The following is a 25,618-nucleotide window of genomic DNA, read 5'->3' as shown; positions in this document are numbered from 1 at the left end:
GTGCTACAATACAGTTCCATCTTCTAGTTATACATTTTCTGGCTATTGCTAACATTGTCCACAACAAATACACGTCATCTTTCTTCATATTATTACTATTAACTACATTCAAAAAAATTAAAGACTTTGTCAAAACAAATATATCAGTATAGATAGCTTGAAGAAATGTGTTAATCTCATTCCAATATGGTTTAATATTAGTAGTCATAAAAAATATGAGACCAATCAACATTAGTGGACGGATGACATCTCCAACATAACTTGCTGTTTGAAGGGTTCATTTTTGAGAGTTTCTCAGGTGCCAGAAAGGATCTGTGTAGAAATTTCCAATGAAAAAATCCTCCAGAATTGTAAAAAGTTAGTTTAACTGAAAATAAAATGTTTGTTTTGAATTCCAAAAATCCAGTTTATCATATTTGGTACGGTTTTGAAGGATGAGTTATGTATTATTCTACACAGATACTTAGTGTATGCTGTGACACTCTGAAGAACCAATCAGTCATTAGGGGATAGGCCAAAGCTTGTTGGTTTTCAATACATTGCAACCAAGAAAATAGGTTATTTTCCCTAAACCAAAAATCTCTCTATGTGTTTTATCAGGGAAATCCCTTGTAATAGTAAATGGTATTAAAAATATATGACACAGTTTTATATCTAAATGTGTGCTAATGAATTTCCTAAACACATCAAAAATATTGTTTATTAGTGTTAGTTTAGTTAATTTTGTTGTACTATACTGTAAATTTAAACTTAAATAGTGTCATATCTTGTTATCTTTGTCAGTTACCAAAGCATTCTTTGATAAATAATTTTCATTCATTAGTATAATGGAGTGTAACTGTTTCCAATTGGAAGACTATCTAGGATTTATCCAATTCATCACTATTTTAATTATAGATGCCTTCATATACGTTTCAATCTCTGGGCATTTTAACCCCCCATTCCCATTTTCTGATATAATGAGAATATAGGTTCATAGGTTCATAGGTTCATAGGTTGGTACTAAACTATCAGCCCTAGGGCCTATACAAGCCTAGCCATAACAATTCTCTGGCTATTTCTTCCCACACTATTTACTTCCCTGGATCCCTGCCACTATATTTATTTTAGGGTACCATAGGAATTTCATCAGAGTTGAGGTGATTTCTTTAAGGATTTTCTTTCCTGTTGGAGGAATAAGGGCTTGTGCAATATATAATATTTTAGGTAACATGACACTTTTTATCAGTTGTAACCTATCATCAAATGTTATAAACAAATTATTCCATTTGCTTATTAATGTCTTGATTAAGTCTATGGCTTTAGCATAGTTAAGCTGTAAGGTTTTCTCTATATTCTTGCCTAGGAATATTCCTAAATAGTCTAGAGTTGAAACTTGGTTTCCAATAATATGATTAACTGGAACCTGTATGTTCTGTTTTTATTTAATAATAAATATTTTGATTTTAGATTTGATGAAGGAGAGTTCTGAGATTATTTGGAAGTTTATTGTTACTATATCCACTTCACCTAACCCTTCCTTAGAGTTGGGTAAGGTAAGTATGACATCATCAGCAAACATCGTTATTTTAGAAATATATTGGTCATATATATTTATACCTCCTATTATTGGGTTATTACGTATTAAAATGGCAAATATTTCTATGGACAGAGCAAATAGGATAGGGGGCATGGAACATCCTTGTCTAGTACCTCTAGTGATTTGGATTGCTTTGGAAGTAAAGGGACCTAATTTGACATATGCTAGATTATTTTCATAGATTTTCTTTATTATTGTTATAAAAAGGGGGGATCAAATAACTGTAAGATTTTAAATAAATAACCCCAATTTAAGGAATCAAAGGTCTTTTGAATATCTAGACCTGTTATCAATGCTTTATGGTTTCCTCTATTGAGGTAAACTACCAGAGTTAATACTCTTTTAATATTATCATGTGAATGCCTGTTATGTAGGAAACCAGTTTGGTCTTCATTAATTATTTTAGATATGGGCATTTTCAATCTATTGACCATAATTGACATAAATTGTCTATAATCATTATTCAACAAAGAAATTGGTCTGTATGAGTTGCAATGATTAGGGTCCTTATTCTCTTTTAATATAGGGGAAGTTAGAGAATATCTCCAAGAAGGAGAATATTTGCTAATGTCTGAACTTCAAGAAAGGTTTTATGTAGTAGAGAGATTATAGAAGAAGGGAACAATCTATAAATTTCGATAATTAAGCCATCTATTCCAGTTGTTTTATTAGACTTACTTCCTTTAATCCCATCTATAATTTCCTTTTGAGAAATAGGTTTTTGTAGATCTAAATTAAGTTCCTCAGGAATTATTGTTATGTTGGGAACTATATTATCTAACTTCTCACATTCATTTGTACTTATTTTATCTTTATGATGCTCTGCATAATGATAATTAAAAGCCTTCAGAATGTCCCCTATGTCCAATACATTTTTTCCTTTTCTCTTCATGAAAGATGCCATCAATGTTATTAATTTTTGATTATATCTTAACTTTCATAGATAGGTTATGAAGATGTTTAGGAGAGGTAGCATCAGAATTTAATTTCAGCTTTTCCATAGCTAAAGTAGTTTTATGGGATAATAGTTCATTGTATTTCTTATTTGCTTCTTCTTTTTTCTTGTTATTATCTGTAGCAATTAAGTTTTTTATTAGATTTAAGAGATATTTGATTTTGGAGATTATGTAACTCTGAGTCCCATTCTTTAATTTTATTTTTGTACCAGCTAATGGTTTTACCACATAGATAGGCCTTAAGAGAATCCCAAACCATAATTGTGTTTGCTTCAGGTTTATAATAAATCTCTGAGAAAAGCTGAAGTTCAGAAGTTATCCAAGATTTAAAGTCTTTAATTTTTGTGATATATGAAGGAATCCTTGAAGTAATAACAAATTGATTGAATTCCAAGTGTATTGTTAACAACAGTGAATTATGATCTGAAAAGGGACAAGGTTGTATTGAAAAATTAAAGATTTTAGAATAGAGATCTTGTGAGATAGAAGTTTATCTATGCTAGTTTGGGTACCATGTCTATAGTCCTGGCGTGAGAATAGTAAAGAATTTGGTCCCAAAGCATTAAAGGTATCTTTTAATTTAAACATTTCTGTCCATTTTTTAACTGTTTGGCTGAGGACAATAGTCTAGGAGATTTGCTATTGGTAGTTTCTATAATATCTGTGATACAATTGATATCACTTCCTAGTATAATATTACCTTTAGAAGTAGTTGTAATAAAGTCTAAGTGTTTCTTAGCTAGTCCAATCCCCACACCTGGGAAGCAGTATAAATTAACCAGGGTCCAAATGCTATTATTAAACTTAAGTATAACTAAGGCCATGAGTCCATCATTATCTACATAGGTTCATAGGTCCATAGGTTCATACTAGGCTATCTGCTCTAGGGCATTTATAAGCCTAGCCAGAGTGTGTTTGGCTTTCGCCACCCATTTTAAATTAATTTTGCTATGCCCTTTTTCAAAGTTAGTATACTGTGCCTCTGTCTAACAGTGACACAGAAGTGATACCCGGGGTAAACATACAATCTCCCATCCACTCATCAAGATTCCTCTTGAAGAGAGTCAATGAGGGACTCTGCCTAACCTGGACTGGGATTTTATTCCAGAGTGAAGGGAGCCTCTGGGTTATGAATCTGTCCCTCCAGCATGTCCTATTTATTTCAGTGCTGAGGTTCAAGTCTCTTGAGCACATAGCTCAATGGGATTTGGATTTTCTGAGGTGCAGCATGTCCATTAATTCCGGGTTGGACATGGCTTTATATGTCAGGCACAGATCGCCTCTGAGCAGGCGGTATGCCACTGAGTAGAGCTGGAGTTTCTTTAACCAGGCAGCATATGGCATCTGTTTGAGCCCTTTGATCCTCTTGGTGAGGTACTTTTGGGGTCTTTCCAGTTGCTGCAGGTGTCTGGTAAGGTAAATCCCAAAAGGGGCATTGTACTCAATTATGGGCCTGATGAGGGATGAGTAAAGAGGCACGATGACCTCCCCTGATCTAGATGTGAATCCCTTCATGATTGGGAGGGCTATATAAAATGTTTTTTTAACCACTTAGGCCACGTGGTTGTCAAATGAGAGATTGCTATCAACTTGGGTCCCTAGGTCCCTAATTACTTCTTCCGTACTTAATGGATTACCACCTATGTGGTAATTTGTGGGCACTTTGTTTTTGCCAAAGGGGATGACTATACACTTTTTGGCATTTAGCTTGAGGCCATGGCTCTGGCACCAGTTGTCTGTTTCTATGAGGCCCTTTTGGAGGATGCTTGTGTCGGATGGAGAGTGAATTATGGCACCCAGTTTGCAGTCATCTGCGAACTTGGTCAGCCACAGTCCTTCCATGTTGGCTCGTACCTCCATGAAATATATACCGAACAAGAGAGGTCCCAGGACTGAGCCTTGTGGGATGCCACTTGTAACTGGTTTGGAGTCTGACATGGCTCCAGCAATTCTAACCATGTGGGTTCTGTCCTTGAGCCAGTTTGCAACCCATCTAGTGACATAGGGGTTTATATTTAAGCTGGTGAGCTTATCTATAATGCCCGAGTGGGGTATTGTATCAAAGGCTTTTGCGAGGTCCAGGTAGGCTGTGTGGACCACCTTCCCCTTGTCAATGGCCTTGGTGACTGTTTCAAAGAAATCGACCAGGTTTAAGAGGCAGAATCTGCCTTTAACAAAGCCGAACTGGGTAGGATCCAGTGTCTGTAGGTCCCCAATATCTTTATTTATGAGGTCCATGATGATCCTTTCCGTAGCTTTGCAGACCAAGCTAGTCAGGTTTATGGGGCGATAGTTTCCAGGATCCGTTGAGGCACCACCTTTGTGGAGAGGGACCACTGTTGTGGTACTCCACTCTTTGGGTACATATCCTGTAATAAGGCTGAGATTGAACAGTAGTTTTATGTTTGGGTTTTGCTCTTCTTGGAGTTCATGTAGGACGCAGCCCGGGACACCGTCTGGTCTCATTGATGCCGTGTTTTTTGCTTTGGAGAGGGGGGCACTTACCCAAGCATCTGAGATGTCAGGGGGGCAGCACTCTGCTGGGATAGATATTTGCCCTTTTGGTGGAAAGGGGGGGAGTTTGCGCTGAACCTGTCAGCTAGGATGTTGGCAATGTCTGTGGGTTCGGTGTATTTTTTGTCATTTTGGACTAATTCTGAGCATATCTGGGAATTCCCACCCAGGTTCCTAACAGAATTAAAGAAAGCCTTGTGATTATCCTTAGTGTCCTGTGCAATTTTCTCTCAAAACTGGCCTTAGATGATTTTATGAGTGCCCGTAGGTTTTTGCTAATACTGATCAGAGATGCCTTCCCTTTTTGGGATTTTGCTCTTTCATGTAGTAGCTTCCTCCTTCTATTGTATAGTTTGTTTATGGCTGGGATCCACCAGACAGGACGTCTGCCTTTGGAGGATTGGGTCTTGGTTTTATTTGAAATTGCATGATCCATGCATTCCTGAAGGTATTCATAGAATGCGTTTATAAAGGATTCTGTGGTCTGGGCTGTATTTTCCACAGGCCCGGGGGCTTTGAAGGATTCCACCTCGGTTTTGAGGAGTGGGAAATTTTCTTTAGAGAAGTTTTTCACTGTGGTTTTCTGGGCAGGGGGTAGGTGTTGGGATGTGAATATCCAGTGAGATTAGTTTATGGTCTGATCTTACCAGTGAGGGATACACTTCTGGTCTGGAGCATAGAGTCCCCATGTTGGTGATGATCAGGTCCAGTATGTTTTCCCCTCTTGTGGGAGTGGTAACAAGTTGTTCCATAGCATTTGAGTTTATAAATTCTAGGAACCTTTGGACTAGGATGTTGGAGCTAGAGTAATGCTCCCAGTCTATGTTTGGGTAGTTGAAGTCACCCAATATAATGGTGTATGGAGAGACCTTCATATTTTCCAGTGTTCTCAGGAAGGCCGAGTGGGGTTCCTGGGTTTGGGAGGGGGGTCTGTAGCAGGCTATAAACTGGAAGGCAGTTTTACCCACTGTTAGTTGCACATGGATAGTCTCTGATGCCTCGTGCTGTGCCACCAACCTGGAGGTGTGGGTATCTTTGACGAATATTGATACTCCCCCTCCTTTTGTGGTTCGGTCCAAGTTTTGGGGCCGAAAAGCATGGCATGAGGTAAAACCTGGTAGTGCTGGGGTGCTCTCAGGAGCCTTGAACCAGGTTTCTGTTATTGCACAGATATCGATGTTCTTCATGCTAAGGAGAGTTTCGAGTGCATGCATCTTGAGGTTTAGACTTCTGGCATTGAGTAGCTTTACTCTTAGTTTCTTATCCCTTGTGATACCTATGGAGGTGGGTTTGTCTTTTGAGCCTTGCCTAAAAAAGGCACTATGAGGGTAGCAAGAGCCTTTGCCAATATCCGAAAGCCCAGGGGTGACAGGTGCAAGCCGTCCCTAGTGAAGCATCGTGGCTTGTCGAGCATGTCATCCCAGGCTGACAGGCATTGGATCCCCTTTGAATGAGACCAATACTTAAGCCAACTGTTGAAATTGATTATCTTGTCTTCATATGGTGGCATCATTCTTGGTGAGGGTAAGATGCTACTCAAGGTCAGGGTCATACCGGCCTGGGCTACATGCTCAGAGAGCTCCTCTATGTCTCTATTCATGTAGTCCAGGGAGGTATGTCTCAGGTCATTCACACCAGCATGGACAATGACTGAGTCATATTTGTACTTGCCTTGGAGTGACCTGAGTGCATGTGTTATGTGGCGGATCCTAGCGCCCGACAGGCAGCTCACCGTGACCTTCTCCTTGTCCAGCCTGGTGAGTGGGACGTCTGTGTGCCTGACGATAGAGTCACCTATTACAAGTGTATCAGGTGTGTTGTTTAGCCTTAAGGGCTGTGACTGTTTGGCACACTGGTTTGTTAGCTATGTGTTGCACGTGTTTTGTTTTGGGGTAGCAGTTGCTTGGGTGTCTGCTTTGGAGGTCTCTGCTCCTTAGGCAGATTTTTATTTAGAGCCTCTGAGTATGTTTTTGTGTGTTTATGTGTTTGGTTTGCTGTTGTGATAGGTCTAAGTGAGACTGGAATTGTAGTGAGTGTGGTTTCCTTCTCCTCCTGACTGGTTATGCCAGTACTGAGTTGAGAGAGCTTAGCCTCCAGTTTGGCTCTTTGGTTGCATCTCTCACATGTGTTGGAATTTGTTGGGAGGAGGAGAGGGTTGCCTGTGTACATGAGGCAGTTGTAACATTGCCTCAAGATTCCCAAATTCACCAGCTGGACCAGAGAGGAGATTGACAACTGACCTTTGGATATGCTAGAATAGTATTGGGAATTCCTTTATAATTGAAAAAAGGGCCAATGGGGAACAAGGTACTCAAGGGGAGTTTGTGAGGGTGTAGTGCTTTTAATTTTTTAGTGCCGACTTATATAATTGCTTTAGTGAGCAAGTGACAGGTAACTTAAATACAATGTGCTACAGTTAACTTAAATGCAAAAATGACAAACAGTAACTTTCTTTCAAGTGAAACAAGGAAATAAGTACAGTAAGCAATGCAGATATCACTAGGTATCCACAGAAGCACTGAAAAGCCAAATTTTAGGTGGTATTCACGTTTCAGGGAAATAACAAGCAAACAAACAACAAGCATACAAACAAAGCTAGATTCAGCAGGCCTGGATCTAGTCTATGCTACAGCAAACAAGGTGTACCAATTTCAGTAAGAAACAGTTCAAATATGCAGGCACTATAAGCCTTTAACCAGAAATTCCCAGCTCAGAAGGGCAGAGTGCAGCATCTCCTCCCTAAGAGTGCAGACCACGAACCCTCTTAATGTAAAATAACTGGCCTGAAGCCCAAGTGCTTAAACCAGAACTAATACACTTTTAGAATAACAGACACTGAGCCTTCAATCAGCATTTCCCAACTTAGAAGGACGTAAGCTACCTGTCTTGCCACCACAGTGCAGGCCACAAACCTTTCTAATGTAAAACATCTGGTCTGAAGCCCAAGTGCTTAATCCAAAAGACATAGAATGATAGCTACACTTTAATCAAGTTACTACCAAGCAGTAATAAATGCAATTGAATACTTTAAACAATGCCTGTATTAGTGCTCAAGTTATAGAAACAAAGCTAGATTCAGCAGGCCTGGATCTAGTCTATGCTACAGCAAACAAGGTGTACCAATTTCAGTAAGAAGCAGTTCAAATATGCAGGCACTATAAGCCTTTAACCAGAAATTCCCAGCTCAGAAGGGCAGAGTCCAGCCTCTCCTCCCACAAGAGTGCAGACCACGAACCCTCTTAATGTAAAATAACTGGCCTGAAGCCCAAGTGCTTAAACCAGAATTAATACACTTTTAGAATAACAGACACTGAGCCCTCAATCAGCAGTTCCCAACTTAGAAGGATGTAAGCTACCTGTTCTGCCACTACAGTGCAGACCACAAACCTTCTTAATGTAAAACAACTGGTCTGAAGCCCAAGTGCTTAAACTAAAAGGCTTAGAATGAGTTACACCAAGCAGTAATAAATACAATTGAGTACTTTTAAGATGATGCAAAAGCAAAATAAAGTAGGAAGAAACACAAATACAGTAAAAGCAGATACAATTTTTTTGAGCAAATGAGATGGACCCAGGAGGAGTATCCAAGTGCAAATTTACAAGAGGGGCGGGCAGTTTCAAAGCCACCAAGATTAACACCAAGACAAAAACAGGGAGAGTGGGTAGGAACCTACTGAAAAAACAGAGTTGCAGCTTCCAGCTAGATATTGCTCAATGCAACACAAACAAATTAATTTAAATTGTGTATTATTTAATAAAAGTGCAGATAAAAATTTACTTAACTTCACTTATGCATTCAGTTGATTGCATGCAGGTCTTAGCTGGCCAAAGCTCACAGTTTAAACAGAAAATAATTCACTGTACCACTTGTATAAGACAGAAACGGAATAACAATGAAGTAAACTACCCCCACTTATCACTGGCTATGCAGGTTTTTAACAAGCCTTAACTGAAAATACTACTTGTATAAGACAGAAATTGAATAACAATGAAGTAAACTACCCCCACTTATCACTGGCTATGCAGGTTTTTTAATAAGCCTTAACTGAAAAAACAGAGTCACAACTTCTAGCTAGATATTGCTCAATGCAACACAAACAAATTAATTTAAATCATGTATTATTTGATAAAAGTGCAGATAAAAATTTACTTAACTTCACTTATGCATTCAGTTGATTGCATGCAGGTCTTAGTTGGCCAAAGCTCACAGTTTAAACAGAAAATAATTCACTGTACCACTTGTATAAGACAGAAACTGAATAACAATTAAGTAAACTACCCTACATGTTTGTAAATGATTTGGGGATTTGAGAAAGTCTTTTTCCATAGAATTGTTACTCCTCTGGTTTTATTTTTATAAGAAAATTGAGCAAGTATTGTGTGTTCCTTAGGGTCCCACATAAATGTGTCAATTTTTTTAAAGTGTGTCTCTTGGATAAAAACTACTTGAGCCTTGTTTAGTTTAAGATACCTTAGTAGGTTGGTGCTCTTATATGGGTTGTTTAAGCCAATAGTATTTAAGGATATCAAAGTTAAATCCATATCAGAATTCTTTAAAGATAACAAATAATAAAAAATAATTAAGTAACTTGTATTAACTTTTCCTGAATAGACAATAGAATATCAGCTGTTGTATTTCTATTTATCTCAATCCAAGTAAGTTTCCCCATGAAAGATAAAATTAAAACAATTGTGTCAGGCATTTCAAAATTAGAAAAACAGTTAAATAACAAAACATGAGCATATTTCACTCTGATATAAACGTTAATACACCCTATACATGGAATGAGATACATTCCTAGTCTAGCAAACTAAACTGAATCTGCTAGGCTACCTATCCCAACCATCAACCTTTGTTGGTTCGAGCCCATGAAAACAAAGTAAAAAAAAATGGGCAATATATTATAAATTAAGAGAAAAATAGTAGTGATAAACAACTAATCAGATATTGATTCCAGTTAGGTTTTAGAGATAAGTTACATACACTATTATTAGAAACATTAAAAATTTATACAGTAATTATTCACTAAAGAATATAGAGACATATTAGGATATATATAATATGAATTTAGTGCTTAATAGACTAAGGAAACATTAGCTTTATTAACAATCCAAATGATTACTCAAAATACCTAAGCATGTCATCTGTATTAGTTCTAATAAAATCTTCAAAATGTCAGAACAAATCAAAGAATCATTTAGTGTTTGCATTTACTTGCCCTCTGAATAAATCTTACCATGACAAACTCCCACTAAATAAAAGCGTCATGAAAACTGGGTATTAGCACATAGTGAGTATGTGTCATTTCCAAAAGATGTTAAACATAGATTTTTAGAAATATTCCATAAGACATATTTGTCCTTAATTAACTCGTAAACTTTTGGAATATCAGATGTTTAAATAACTGACTAAAATAAATAATAATTAACTGGCATCAGTTAAAATGACAAAAATTAGTAAAAAACATCATTTATATAAAATTTACTATGGATAACAGGTCTTAAAAGTGAATGACTCAGACAGAATTAAGATAGAAATAGCTGTAAATATCTACCATGGTAATAAGGTAATACTGAAACTCATAAAGTGTTTGTTGTGTTATCACAAGTCATAGATATTACTGAGCTCTTTCCCTGTCATAGAGTGCTAATAAAATAAAATAAGTTAGTTCCTGTTTTTTATACTAGTTTCACGGAACTCTGAAACACTGCTGCTATCAGTTGACCATCTTTGCTCTGCCCCCTATGTCCAGAATTCATGACATGAAGAGTTTGCAATCCTAGTGCCAAGAGATGTATTATGCAGAACTTTAATTGGCCTGGGATTTCCAGGGATGTAACAAGGTAGTTCAGGACTTGTGAACAAGGCAAGAGACAAGGTGAAAGCTCCTTTGATGCCTTTGCCTGTGATTGAGAAGCTGTTTCAGATGGTAGCTATGTATTTTATGGGGCCTCTGAGTACCCTAAGTTCCACAGGAAAGAAGTATATCCTAGTGATAGTAGATTATGCTATCAGATACCCTGAGCCAGTGGCGCTGGCCTCCATTGAGGCAGAAAAGGTAGCAAATGCTTTGTTAGAGATTTTCAGCAGGGTAGGTTTCCCAAACAAAATACTGACTGACAAAGATGCCAATTTCATGTCAGACATGCTGGCTTGTCTGTTGGAGTACTGTGGGGTAAAGTACCTAAAGATTAGCCTTTCCACCCCCAAACTAATGGTCAGGTGGATAGGTTAAACTCTACACTAAAGACCATGGTACAGGCATTTGCAGACCAGTTTTAGAGAAAGTGGGAAAATATTTGCCCCATCTGTTGTTTGCTTACAGAGAGGTGCCACAGGAATCCACAGTTTTTTCACCCTTTCAGTTGCTTTATTGACATAGGGTGAGAGGACCTCTAGACTTCATTCAAAATGACAGGAGGGTGAGTGTGAATCCCACAAGGAGTCTGTTGTGGCATATGTCCTAAGCCTCAGGACAAGGTTCAGGGAACTCATGGGCTTGGCCCAGAAGAACCTGGCAGTAGCCCAACAGCAGAAAAAGGTCTGCTATGACAGGAATGCTCGAGCTAGAGAGTATGCTGAGGGGCAGCAGGTTATGGTTCTCATTCCTGTGAGAAACAATAAGCTGCAGGCAGCTTGGGATGGGCCCTTCAAGGTGGTAAAGAAGGTCGGTGATGTTAACTACATGGTAGAACTGCAGGAGGCAGGGGCAGTAATTGTACCAAGTTAACATGAAAGTATTTGCAGTAGAAGGCAGGAGGAGTCTGAGTGGAATCTATGGCTACAGGAAGCCAGCCAGCAAAATCCCACTTAACTGTGGTGGAGCCTAGGGTTGCAGGCATATGATATGTCAGTGCAACACTGTAATGATGTCAGCAATGCAAAAGCAGCTGGGATCTCAATATAGGGTATAGGGTAATGTATTCCCATTTATGCTTAATAGTCTCAAGCAACATTTCTGAAGGGTCACTTGAAAAACTAACTTGAGTCTCTAAAGGGGGAAGAAGTGTGATGAAAGGGGATACTGCCAGCCCAGCTAGCTGAAATTTTGTAAATAACTATATGTCAGTAGTGAATATTGAAATGATTTCTCTAAGATGCTTCTGTTACAAATGTATTAGAACTTTATGTCATGTGTATATCAAACTGCTTGTATAGATGTGTGTGTGTGTTAAAAAAGGCATTTGTAAAATGCTTATGTTTAAAATGGATCTAGAGTGTGCCCTACTGAAAGAGAACAGAAATGTACATGCACTACTGTAACTGTTTAAATGTATATATTTTAACAGTGGAAACTGGAATCCAGGAGATTAACTTCAGTCCTGCAAACTTCAGAAAAATAACTGAAATTAAATTACTTTGTGGCTAGGCCATAAAAAATGGTCCTCAGGATTTAATAAAGTCTGAGTAGGTACTATGTAGAGCTTACTCATAATGTATCCATGTCTCTGGTCACTGTTCCCCCCTTGCAGTGTGCCATGCATATTAATGATGGCACATTGCCAAAGGACAGCTGAGGAATACAGTTATTGAATCAGTGTAGGGAGAGGTGTAGTGCTAATAGTACCTACAGATGAGAATGAGACTTGCTGTAATGTCATTGGTGTTATTTTTATGTTTTTTTCTTTTCCTTTGTTTTATATTAATTTTAAAAAAAAAAAGCATGTTTGCATAGCACGGACCACAGCAATGCCAAGCTGAACTCACATATAAGATAGCAGACGCCTGCCAGACATCTAAATATAGAAACTGAATGTAATGAATTATTTATTTAAAGGTGTGCTTCAGCGTATCTAAGAGTGTTTGCATGGCGTGGTGCAGTGCTCAGCATTGCTTATATGTAACTCAGTGGTATATGTGTATGTATAGCAGATTTTTTAATATTCCCATAGCTAAGCGGGTAGAGATATGGTTTCATGTGCAGTATGTCCAGGGTTTGAATACATGGAATGGAAAATATGGATTTCATTTTGATATATGTATTATTCATTTTTGTTATAAAAGATGGGCCTGCTGCACTCTGATAAGCTCTGCTCAACTGTGCTTAGACCTTCTAAGCACTGCATAAACATGGTAATGGCTGTCAATGTTTGTGTGCTGCTCGACTCTGCTTGTCTGGTCTGTGTCCTGCTAAGGTCTGCTAAGAGTATGGTTCTGCAAGTTTGTATGATTTTCAGCCCAGCTGCACTGGTTTGAAAGGTGCTAAGTGATGCAGAGCTTTTTTGAATGTAGCCCATGACATGTAAGGGTGGGAAAACAGCCTATATTAAGCCCAACAGGTGGGAATACAGCAGAATCCATTTGAATTATTTCTCTGATGGTTACTATGGCTGGTGTTGGTGAAGGTGCGCACTTCTGGGTGCAGTGTTGGGGAAGTCTGGAGTTCAGGGTCATGACTGGACACCTAGTTAAAAAACATGATGAATGACTGCAGCAGGGAGGTTTCCATGGCTCAAAGTGTAAGGCGGAGTCCTGGGACTGGCTGGCCAGAGAACTCACCAGTTTTACTGGTATTCCCCACACAGGTGAGCAGTGTCATCACCACCATGATGACCTGAAATGTCAAAAGAAGGGGCTCTTGGACACCTGGGTCAAAGAATCTTGGCCAGGGAATGCCCCACAAGTATGTAAGTAACTTTACCTCTGTTTTAACAATATGTAATCTAAATGTCTGCAAAGCTGGTATGCATAATGGTGTGCTTCTCTCCCAATAACTGCAGCTGAGAGGACTCACAATGTTGAGTCACATGCCAGGTGTTTGGCCAGATTGCACCATGAGTGGGGTGAGTATTGATATATTATGCACACTTTAGTGAAATAAGTGAGAGAGAGGTTTATAGCTTAGTAGTAGGCTAACTGCCCTTGCAAGCCTAGCCAATTATCCATTGTGAGACTCAAACCCTGCACCTTGTGTTTATAAGGCAAACACTTTAGCCATTAGGCCACCCTCCCAACAAGAACATCAACTACAATAAAGTATATACAGAAATGTTCGTAGAAAAATAAATATGGAAGTAGAGTTGTATTACAATGAATGATTAATGCCAACTGTAGTGCAATAAAAACATGAAACAATACCAATAACTGCATGAAAGTATATACAGTAAAGTATGTAATACAATAAATATGGAATTAGAGCTGTACTGCAATAAATAAATAACGCCAACTGTTCTGCAATAAAAACATGAAACAATATCAATAACACCTATGAAAATGGTATACATCAGGACTGTGTTGCTGTAACCATTGCAGTACAGCTGTATGCATTGAGGTTATAAGGTAAGGAGCTGCAGACAAGACACTGAAATAGTGGTAGAATGCAAATCTGATGGCTGCAAATTGTATTGGTTAATTCATATAAGTACTGTTCAAGGCTGTCTATAAGCCAATATTGGTCACATATTGCTCTGCCATCCACAGAGCACAGGTAATAAAGGTATATGGGTGAGGTAGCCCACTCCATGAGCTGATAGTGTTTGTTGACTTCACAGATATAATACTGAAATGTAGCTTACTTACTATCTGCGTTATGCTTGTATTTCATGCATGTGTGTACTACTGTCACTGCAGTCCAGTATAACACTGTGGGTCATGTTATGTTTATAGGTGAGCTCTAGGCAAATATCAGTCAGTCAGTAATCAGCAGTGACTTTGTAGCTCAGTTTCTTAAATGCTCTGTACACAGTTCACAGTTCATTTTGCCACACAGACCAGGTTTAGAATCCAGTGATATGAACCAGTAAATATTACAGTAGCAGTCACGTAATCCTCAGAAATTCTCTCTTCACAGGAGCTACAGGTAAACTGGTGAGGTAGCCCATATTATGAGTAGATAATTCTGTGTTTAGATGTCACAGACTGTTAAAATCGTTAGCAAGAATGTGTTCATCAGCAATGTTCAGTCAGAAATAAAATGTGTAATCCTGATATGGCTGTATGCCTGGTGTGCCTGTTAAAAGTTGTGGCAGTCAATTAATACGTCCTATGCAGATGTCACCTGCAGTCACTGCTATTGGGTTCTATTCCCATGCCTGCCTCCCAAGGCATGACTGCTGTTTAGTGTCTGTACTGTGCACATACATGTATCTCAAGTGTCATGATTTCACGTTCTGTAATTAATAGTGCATAATCCATCTGTAACAGGATTACCATTGAAATGATTACCAAGATTGCAAAGTATCACCACATCAGCCCACAGAACACCTTGGTAGTTATATAGGTCCACCTGATGTGCAAGTCTTCTGTGTACTTGTGTACCTGCAGTTGTTACGACTTAGCCCATCGTGTCCCATGCAAATAGCTTGAGAGGTATGTATGTGCTACATCAACTATAGAAGACTTGTAGTCACTATACACATAAACAAAATACAGACCCGTAGAGTAGATAGTACTGTTGTCAAAGAAATAACCAGAATTGCTACTAATGGACTGTTTTTCTCTCTCTTTCCATCCCTAATCTTCATTTATCTCTTATTGTTATTCATTGGTTGTGGTTTACTATTAACATATGTTGTCACATTAATTATATTTTGGGACGTGTTTTATTACTGTTTTGTTTTATAATGGCTGCACATTAACATATCTTGTTAAATTACCTACTTTGCTGGCATTATGCTGACACTGTTACTGGCATGCTATTAACATGCTGACTGTTGTGTTATTTATTGTTGTGTTTCACATAATATGTATCGATATGTAATTAGGTTATCTCCAATGTTCTGCCATGCTGTTATTACTAACAATGATTTGTTCACAACTAACCTATACTTGTTGCTATACCTCCATTACTACAGCATGTCAGGGTAGGCTGGTTCCAGCTGATCCACTTATCTAGCCTCAACCAACCATGGGACCAGGTCCTAGCATGTCTGGGACCCTGACTGGTGGTGCCAACTTGGCTGTCCCTGCATCACCTGTGGCATCAGATGGGACTGCCTCAGAAGATGGGGCCTGGCCTCCCCCGGGAGTGGTAGCAGTGGGGCATTGTCACCCAAGCTGAACTGATGGTCATAGTGCGCAGGATTGTTCATCAGAGCTACATATGCTGCCTGTGCTGTATTGAGGGCATGCTGGCCAACTTGGTATGGCAGCCTCACCCTGGTGCTCAGCCTTCAGCACAGCTACCCTTGGGGCAGTGAAGGAGCAGTGTTGGCAGTCCTCTGGGTGGGGACATGAGTCATGCTGCTGTTGCCTGGAAGTACTTGTAACTTGGATTCCAAAGCATCCTCCCAATCCAAGCTGTTCACCCACCTCATGTGTCACACACTGCTCCTGTTTGCTGTCTTGTCTGTCTGCAAATGCATCCTCTCCTACCCAGCTTACCTCCCCACATGTACCTAAGTCCCTTCCCCAACATTCCACTCTCACCATAATAAAAAAAAATGGCAACCTGTCCCACAAAAAATATCGCCCCATACATATCTCATTTTCCACATATGTCCACTGGACACAAGTAATTTGGTCCAATTGGCTTGACAATGCAGTTATATTGTCCTCACCCCATTCTCTGGGGTCTAAGAGTTCAAATTTATCTACAAAATCCATCAAAGTGCACAGCTGTTAATGTACAAGAAATGGATAGCTATAGTTCTTTCCTACACCCTTCTTGCATATCCCTACCTGCCTTTCACTATGTTTTTCCCACTTCTTGTCCCCATTTTACCACTTTCTTATCTCTCCTTTTTTCTTTTCTTTTTTTTTTTTTTTTATATTTTTAGCGCGGAGCTGTGTGGAGTGCCATGTCATACAATATTTGCTTAGTTCAGCTAAATAAGGCTCTAATGTGTATATGTGATTTTAATATTGTAAGTCACATATACAAAATAAACACCTATGCCATGTTTCGAACGCAAGCCTCTCACACTGAATTAACCTGCCATGCCATACAGATCTTAATTAAAACAGGTGTTTGCATCAAAACACAGTGATTGCCACTTACAGTCATTAGGCATGTCTCAATGGAGCTGTGCATCGCACCACAGTGTGCAAACTGAAATTAAAAATTAATGAAAAAATGAGAGTGCTCCTTGGACTCTGATGTAATAATATACCACTAGACAGCCAAAGACATAAAATGTATGTAATTGAGGCCTGAGATAGCAGGTAAATGTGCCCTTGTATTAGCAACATGTAGAAAGACATCTGCTAAGGCAGCAATGGCAAAGAACATGCTCAACTTGGACCTTGGTGCAGAACTATAGGCATAGAAAGCCATGCACATACTGATGGATGCAGACAATGTGTGTCACAGCCCGTATGTCTGCACATATACTTTGCAAATACACCTGCTGTAGCAGTGACTCAGTAGCTCAGTCTGCTAAATGCCTTGCATGCATTACATTTTGCCACACACAGTGCTTGGTTCAAATCCATTCTTGTGTTGCAGTGCAATTACATTACAGTGAAGACAGCAATTAATGACTGAGTCATGCAACCTTTATCTGCACAGGTTACTACTAATTAATGAACTGCAATCCAGTTTTGCAAGTCAGAGGCCTGCAGGTGAGGACACACTGCACATATCCATATAGCATAACTATATGTCGCCTAGTACTGTGTTATTGTCACTGTTGCATAACAGATGTACCTTAATCACATGCCTCAATTTGACTGTAAAGGGTATCCCTACCCTGGCTCTAATGTAACAAGAGGGCTGACACAGTTACCACAGTTACATGTATAGCTTGTTGTCCTCCAAAATATTTGCACTCCCCCCCATGTGTTCTAGGCTGCAGCAAAAGCTGCAGCCTATAGCACACACACCTGTATGTAAAGGTAGCTACTACAGACCTACCAAACTTCCCAATCCCCTAGCACAAGGGATCTGGACACAGCCATAAATAATGGGGGGACAAAGGTCCAGATATTGAGACATGTTTTACAGTTTGCTCCTACATTGATAGTAAGTTGATACAATAACATCTATTGCATTAGCATGCATATTCAGAGAGATATGAAGTCTGACACTCAAATGTGTGTCTTCCATTGCTGACCCACAATGTTTGCCAGTGAATTGCCAGATGACCACAATGTCATGGGACATTGACCACACATATGAGGTGAAACTGTGGACGGACTTTATAAATCTCTACAGTTGACAGTCCTGGTACAAACCCTATGCAATGCTATAGTATTCACACCTCAGTAATGTCCATCCTAACAGCTAAATAAAGGGGCCCAGATCTACATGATGTCTTTATAAATATTGCACTGTGGTGGCATGTTGTCGGCTAATGATAGTGCAATTCAGCTGTTTTGGCTGAAATTACCATATCAGAGCCATGATTAGTGCATAGGCAATTACCTGCTAATGAGGAGTACCTTAAAAAAGCAAGCAGCTGGTTATGGGGAACAAGTCTGTATGCGACTTACCTCACACAGAGAGTGCATTTTCAAAAAATTACTGTCAGCAAAGTTCAACAAAGGAGTACTGCACTCAATCAGGTATATAATTGATTTCTTCATATAACGGGATGCAGATGGGAGGATGGAGGTATGGGGAATAGGAATCACAGCAGTAGGCCTGTCTTAGATCTATGGTAATGTCATGTCATTGATACTCAGCTGTCCTACACCTACAGGCATGCCTCTCAAATGTCCCTGATTTCCACTCACATCTTAGCTCTGTCCCCCTTATTCCCTCCTACAACAGTTGGCTGTTGTAGGGAAGCTAGTGAATTACATGTAAAACATAGTGACAATAAGTAAGGATGTATAAACCTGTAACATCAGATGATGTACACTAATTCACCACCTCTCATTCTGTCATCATCTCATATAAGTAGTTCTGACATTTTAAATGTGTCCCTGATTGACCCTGGTGTACTCTGGCTACATCCATGATACTGTTTATGTTGTTCCCTGTCTGGTTGAGAGCTATGCCTAACATAGCTGTTAACCTGTTACACCAAGATACCTGCACAAAGCCATAATTAATGGAGGGACAAAGGCCCCAAATTATGGACACTGTAACTATTGTTCATACAAAGTAAGAAAATGAATAAAATAACAGATATAGCCAGGGAATTGTTATGGCTAGGCTTGTATAAGCCCTAAAGCCAATAGCCTAGTACCAACCTATGAACCTATATCACAGTAGCATAACCGTGTTCTGAAGGGTATGACATCTTAAACTCAGATGTCGATCTTTGTTTTCTGACATCAGCAATCAATGACTGGCCAACCTTTTGTCAGAAATCCACAGTGTTGCGTGGAAGTGACCAAAACTATGAGGCAAACATCTTCATATTCTGTAAACATCTGTAGAGTTGAGAGGTATGATGCCTACAGGGGAACATATACTACAGCAGGTTTGCATTGGTTTCTGACATTGTGGCACAGTGGTGTTGCTGGACAGTCCCCACATAGTGGTTGTAATAGCACACTGCTATTTGTCTGGCAGTGGCTGTATGACATATTAGTGGGTGTTTGCCCATAGGGGACACACCACAGTTGACTGCAGTTCTAAATGTAGAAACATACAGCAGAATCTGTCAAAGCACACAGGGACATACCTCAGTATTGTTACTATCTTGGTAGTAACCACACAGGTAGTGTGTTGCCAGACTGTGGGGTATGATGTGTGTGGGAGCAGTGGATACTAAAGGCAATTGTGGGTGTGTTAGATCTGTACATAGTGGAAATTCACGTATCTGATCCTGTAATGTGTTCCTGTTCTGTTGTCTTTCAGGAATCATATATCGCAGAAAACATGCCCCCTCCTTAGATGTGGAGAATGACATAATAGTGGCTGGACTGAGACAGCACCATCAGATCTTGTAGTCCAGGTGGAGCCATAATCAGAAATGTCAGGCAGCATTGTGGGCAGACCTTTTATGGAATGCCAATCAGATTGGCCAATAGGACAGGAACTATGAGCAGGTCTGACACCGGGCCACAAACTTGCTAAATACTGCAAGATGAAGGACAGCTGTTGTTGCAAGAGATCATGCTGCCACCAGTGGAGGGCCAATAACAGAACAGCCACTCTCGGCCACAGAGGAATTCTTGTCAAACCTAGTAAGATACGACAGCTTCCAGGCATCCATCACAACATATATCGTGGAGGTGGGTGCCGCAGTGTCCACAGCAAAGGAGCGTCCATGTAAGCATAATGTGTTCACTAGTGTAATACTGTCCCACACATTGTGGCAGGCTGTACATACCTGTACATGGGTGTCAGGTCTATCTGCATTGGAGGAGTGTTGCAGTTTATGCTCATTTGTGCACACATACTCAGAATGTCAGCAATACAGCCAGTATCACAGTAGCTACTGTACATGATGATATATGCATATATTACCTTGTAGTGCTGCAACATTTGGTAGTGCTGAAAATACCTCTCCCCTCACCTTTTCATAGGCCCAGCAGGTGTGGCCCAAGTCCGTGGTCCTGTACCTGGTAAGTGTGATATTGTTTTTTACAGATCATATATACCCTATGAAAGTTAAGGGCTGCCATATTGCCCTATATACAAATGTTGTGTTTAGCCAGAGTAGTATATTTGTATGTTCCATTCTGGAACAGTTAACTACAGCTCATAGACTGGGTAATCACAGGTGTGTATTTGAATGATGATCGACACATTTGTACTTATAGTTATGAGTGGGTATACAGCCTGTTATACAAGAGGTAACTAATCCAAGATGCCTGTTCAAACATAAAGGGGAAATGGCACATAACTGTGCTAGTGACACTAGTACTGGCATGTCATTCTCAAGATAGGTGTACTGGGTTTTATGTGTAGTTCTATCAGATATAGTGTCATATGACATATCCTACAGGCAGATTGTACAGGCAACTTTAACTGGGTGTGACTGAAGCACGTGTTATAAAGGGCTTGACATGTCTGTGTATGTTGTTGTGAGGTTGCCTGTTGTGCATGGAAGTGGAGATGAGAAGATATGAGACTGGAAATGCAGTTGTGAATCCTCATTTGTATGAGTCTGTGTGGATTGCCTTACACAAATCGCAGGTAGTAATGTACCGCTTTTGTCTTGGTTTCACAGGTGACTAGGTGGGTTGGAGTCTGTCCCCTTCACAACCTGATGTCAGTGTCTCATCTGACTCTGATGATGATGGTGCCATAGTGAGGCACAGGTGTAGGTGTTGGGGGCTAAATCTCTGCCAGAGGTTAACATCATTCTTCTGCCCCCATTGTCACCACACACAGTCAGTATGCCCACACATACCCAGACCCCAGAGACCACAGATATTGGACTGTCAGAGGGTGGTTACATTGAACAGGACAGTAGGCAACTATGGTATCAGTGAATATAGACACTGGCCATAGCAAGAGTGCTGGTGAGGTCCCACACAGGTGTATTGACAGGGATGCTCATAGGAGGACTGCCATCCATTTACCACCTGTTGCAGGTGTCACATCATGCATCTCTCATAGGTTCATAGGTGTGTACTAGGCTAATGGCCGTGGGGCTATACAAGCCTAGCCATATGATTACCCTAGCATCATGTCACCCAATCTTAGTTCCCAGTGCCTCTGTGGAGTAGCCATAGGATTACTCTGGCACCATGCCACCCAACCTTAGTTCCCAGTGCCTCTGTTGAGTAGAGCCACTGGAGTTATTCCTGGAGTAAATCTTCTATTTCCCATCCACTCATCAAGATTTCTCTTGAAGAGGGTCAGCAAGGTGCTCTGCTTGTCATGTATGGGAAGCCTATTCCATAGCATGAGCAGTCTCTGGGTTATGAACCTGTCCCTCCAGTACATTCCGTTGATTGTGGTAATGAGATTGAGGTCTCTGGAGTGCGTGGTGTGGAGGGATTGAGATTTCTTTAGATGTAGCATTTCTAACAGAGCTGGGTAAGACATGGCTTTGTAAGTCAAGCAGAGATCACCTCTAAGTAAGTGATATGAGACAGAGAATAGTTGGAGTTTTTTGAGTCTGTCCATATAGGACAAGTGTTTAAGGCCTAAGATTCTCTTTGTGGGGTACTTTTGTGGCCTCTCCAGTTGTTGCAGGTGTCTAATGAGGTACATGCTAAATGGGGCATTGTACTCAATGACTGGCCTAATTAGGGAAGAGTAGAGGGGAACAATGACCTCTTTTTTCCTGGATGCAAAACTCTCAGTAATGAGATGTGCCATATAGAAGGGCTTTCTGACCACAGTGGCAATGTGGTGATCAAATGAGAGGTTGCTGTAACCTGTGTTCCCAGATCTCTTATAACGCCTTCTGCATTCAGTGGACTACCATCAATGTGGTAATTCATGGGAACCATTTTTTTCCCAAAGGGGATAATGACACATTTTTTGGCATTGAGCTTAAGGCCATGGTTCTAACACCAATCGGTCTCAGTGTGGCCATTCTGTAGGATGTCAACATCACTTGGGGAGTTAATAATAGCTCCTAACTTGCAATCATCTGCAAACTTTGTCAACCAGAATCCCTCTGTGTTGGCCTGGACTTTAGAGAAGTAGATACCAAACAGGAGAGGACCCAGAACCAAACCCTGTGGGACTCAACTCATGACTAGTCAGCAGTCTGACTCGAAGTCAGCTACTGTCACACTGTGGGTTCTATCTGTGAGCCAGTTTGCAACCCACCTAGTGATATAGGGGTTGATGCCTAGCTTAGTGAGTTTTCCGATGAATCCTGAGTGGTCAATGGTATCAAAGGCCTTCGCCAGATCAAGGTAGGCTGTATGAACCACCTTGCCTTCATCCACATCTCTGGTGACTGACTCATAGAAGTCAAGCAAGTTGAGCAGGCATGATCTACCCTTCACAAAACCAAACTGTGTGGATCCAGAGTTTGGAGATTCCCTATATCCTTGTTTATTAGGTCCCTGATGAGTTCCATAGCTTTGCATATCAGACTTGTCAGGCTAATGGGGCAATAGTTCCCAGCGTCTGTAGTTGCTCCTCCTTTGTGGAGAGGGATGACTGCATAAAGTGCTCCATTCAGTAGGGACAAAGCCTGAGGTGAGGCTGTGACTGAACAGGGCACACAGGTGAGGTGCCAGTTCACTCTGTAGTTCATGTAGAACACAGCCAGGGATACTGTCAGGTCCCATAGAAGCTGTATTCTTGGCCTTGGATAGTGCTGTTTTAACCTGTGCAGCAGTAATACTGGATACCTGGTAATCTACTGGTATTGTGCTTGGTCTATTTGGAGGGATGGGAGAGGGGTAAAGTTGGCACTGAATCTTTTGGCCAGTATAGTGGCAATATCTGTTGGCTCGGTATAGGAGGTACCATTGTGCAGTAGCTCACAGCAAATCTGGGTATTGCTGTGGAAATTCTTTACATAACTATAGAAGGCATTGTGGTTGTCTTTACTGTCTGCTACAATTCTGTTTTCATAGCTAGCTTTAGAGGATTTGATGAGGGATCTCAACTTTTTGTTGATGCTGATAAGGGAGTTTTTTCAGTCTTGAGACTTCACCTTATTCCACATCAGTTTCCTCCTTCTGTTGTAGAGTTTGTTTATGGCAGGGGATGACCAGATTGGCTTCCTTTTTTTGGAGGAGAGCATCTTGATTCTATTGGGTATGGCGACATCCATGCATTTGTGTCCGTGTTTGTACGGTGCATCGGTGTATGATTCGGCAGTCATGCAACTATTCTCCATTTGCATGGGTGCTGTGAAGTTACCCATATTTGTTTTTAGGACATCAGTGTTAGCTTTGGAGAAGTCTTTCATGGTTGTTACCCTTGCGGGGGGGGGGGTGGATTTCCAAGGTAATTAGTTTGTGGTCGGATCTAACCAGGGAGGAGCTGACTACTGGTGTAGAGCAATGGTCACCCATGTTAGTAATGACTAGGTCAAAGATATTGCTACCTCTAGTGGGGGTAAGAATGAGCTTGTCTAGGGCATTGGAATTAATGAACTCCTGGAAACATTGGCAAGTGTATTGGTACATGAGTAGTTTTCCCAGTTAATAGAGGGGTGGTTGAAGTCATCTAGTATGAAAGTGTTAGGTTGGACCCTAATATTCTCCTGAATACTTAGGAATGTGGAGTGTGAGTCTTGGTACATGGTTGGGGACCTATAGAAGGCTACGACCTGAATCACTGTCTTACCCATTGTTAGCTGCACCTGAAGTATCGCTGATGCGTTATGTTGGGCTACCGGTCTGGTGGTGTGCACATCCTTTATGAATATGGAAACACCACCACCTTTGGAGCTTTGGTTCAAGTTCTGAGGCAAAAAGGTGTTCAAAGAGTCACAGCCTAGTAGTGTATGGGTGCATTCTGCTACCTTGAACCAGGTATCTGTTACAGCACAAATGTTGATGTTCTCCATTTTATGGAGTGCTTCAAATGAGTGCATTTTGAGATTTAGACTTCTGGTATTGAGAAGCATGACCCTCAAATTGCAATTGTTTGTAGCTGTTATTGTGATAATTTGGTCTTTGGAACAGCACCTAAAAAAGGCACTATAGGGGTGACAAAAGCCATGGCCAGTATTCAGAAGCCCAGGGGTGACAGATGCAGGCAATCTCTGGCAAAGCATCGAGGTCTGTCAATCATGTCATCCCAGGCAGACAGATACTGGATCCCCTTAGAGTGACAACAGAAACTTAGCCAATTTTTCTGGGCCATCATGGAGGCACAGACACAGTCTGAATGCAACACCAGATGGATGTTTAAGGTTATGGATGCATCACAGTCTGATATCCATGACTGCCTCCACTGCATTGGGGACACTCTGGATCAGTTCACTCATGCAGTGGACAGATGGTGAGCTGAGACAGTGTCTATCTTGGACTGCACATTGTCTGTTCTGGAACATCTGGTTGGAGTTGGGCATCAGGCACATGGACGTAGGTCAACAACACCATCTGTCCTCATGGCCATGCACAGTCACACTCCTGTAGTGCCAGTACCTCCAGTGCTTCTGTGCGAGGGAAGTGTGCTGTCCACACCATGACATGGCAGGACATGGGCACATGGTCCTGGGTGGTCCCATATGGGACACAGCCCCAGCAGATAGCAGTCACTGTCAGGTACTAGAACCGTATCTGACCTTGAGCATGGTGGCGCCATTACTACTACTGGCAGAGCCAGTTCCCATGTTTGTGGCTGGGGATGGTGACCTGTCCACTCTACCATGTACAGTTTGCATCCATTCCTGACTCACATACACGCTGTCATCTGTTTGGCAAAGCCTAGGCCTCCAGCACCCCTACAGCACATCCTGTGTATGTGATGATACCTGTCTCACATCCCTGCCATCTGTGCCATTCATGCGGAGAAATGCTATTATGTGTCTGATGCACAGGGTGTCCACATTACTTAACATGTACTTGTGTAGTGCCTTGTTGTTATGCCATGCCACTTGCTGTGGGCCACAACAGGTACTGTATGCTGGCATGTGTCATGTCTACACATCACAATTTTGTATCTTTGTTGCATGATGTTGGACTGGAGGTAGTGTTACAGAATGACAGAATGACAGGTGTGTCATGGACCTGTATATGTTTCTGTTCCAGGAGTCTGAGGAGATAAACCATGGACATGTGGCAGCAATAGAGTAGCACAATATGGCATGTCAGCACAGCAGAAATATAATGTCAGCAAGATATGGCAGTATACATGCATGG

The sequence above is a fragment of the Protopterus annectens genome, chromosome 13.part0 (genome assembly GCF_019279795.1).
Source record: "Protopterus annectens isolate FY-2018-M chromosome 13.part0, PAN1.0, whole genome shotgun sequence".
NCBI lineage: Eukaryota > Metazoa > Chordata > Ceratodontiformes > Protopteridae > Protopterus > Protopterus annectens.
Note: the sequence above shows the minus strand (reverse complement) of the source record.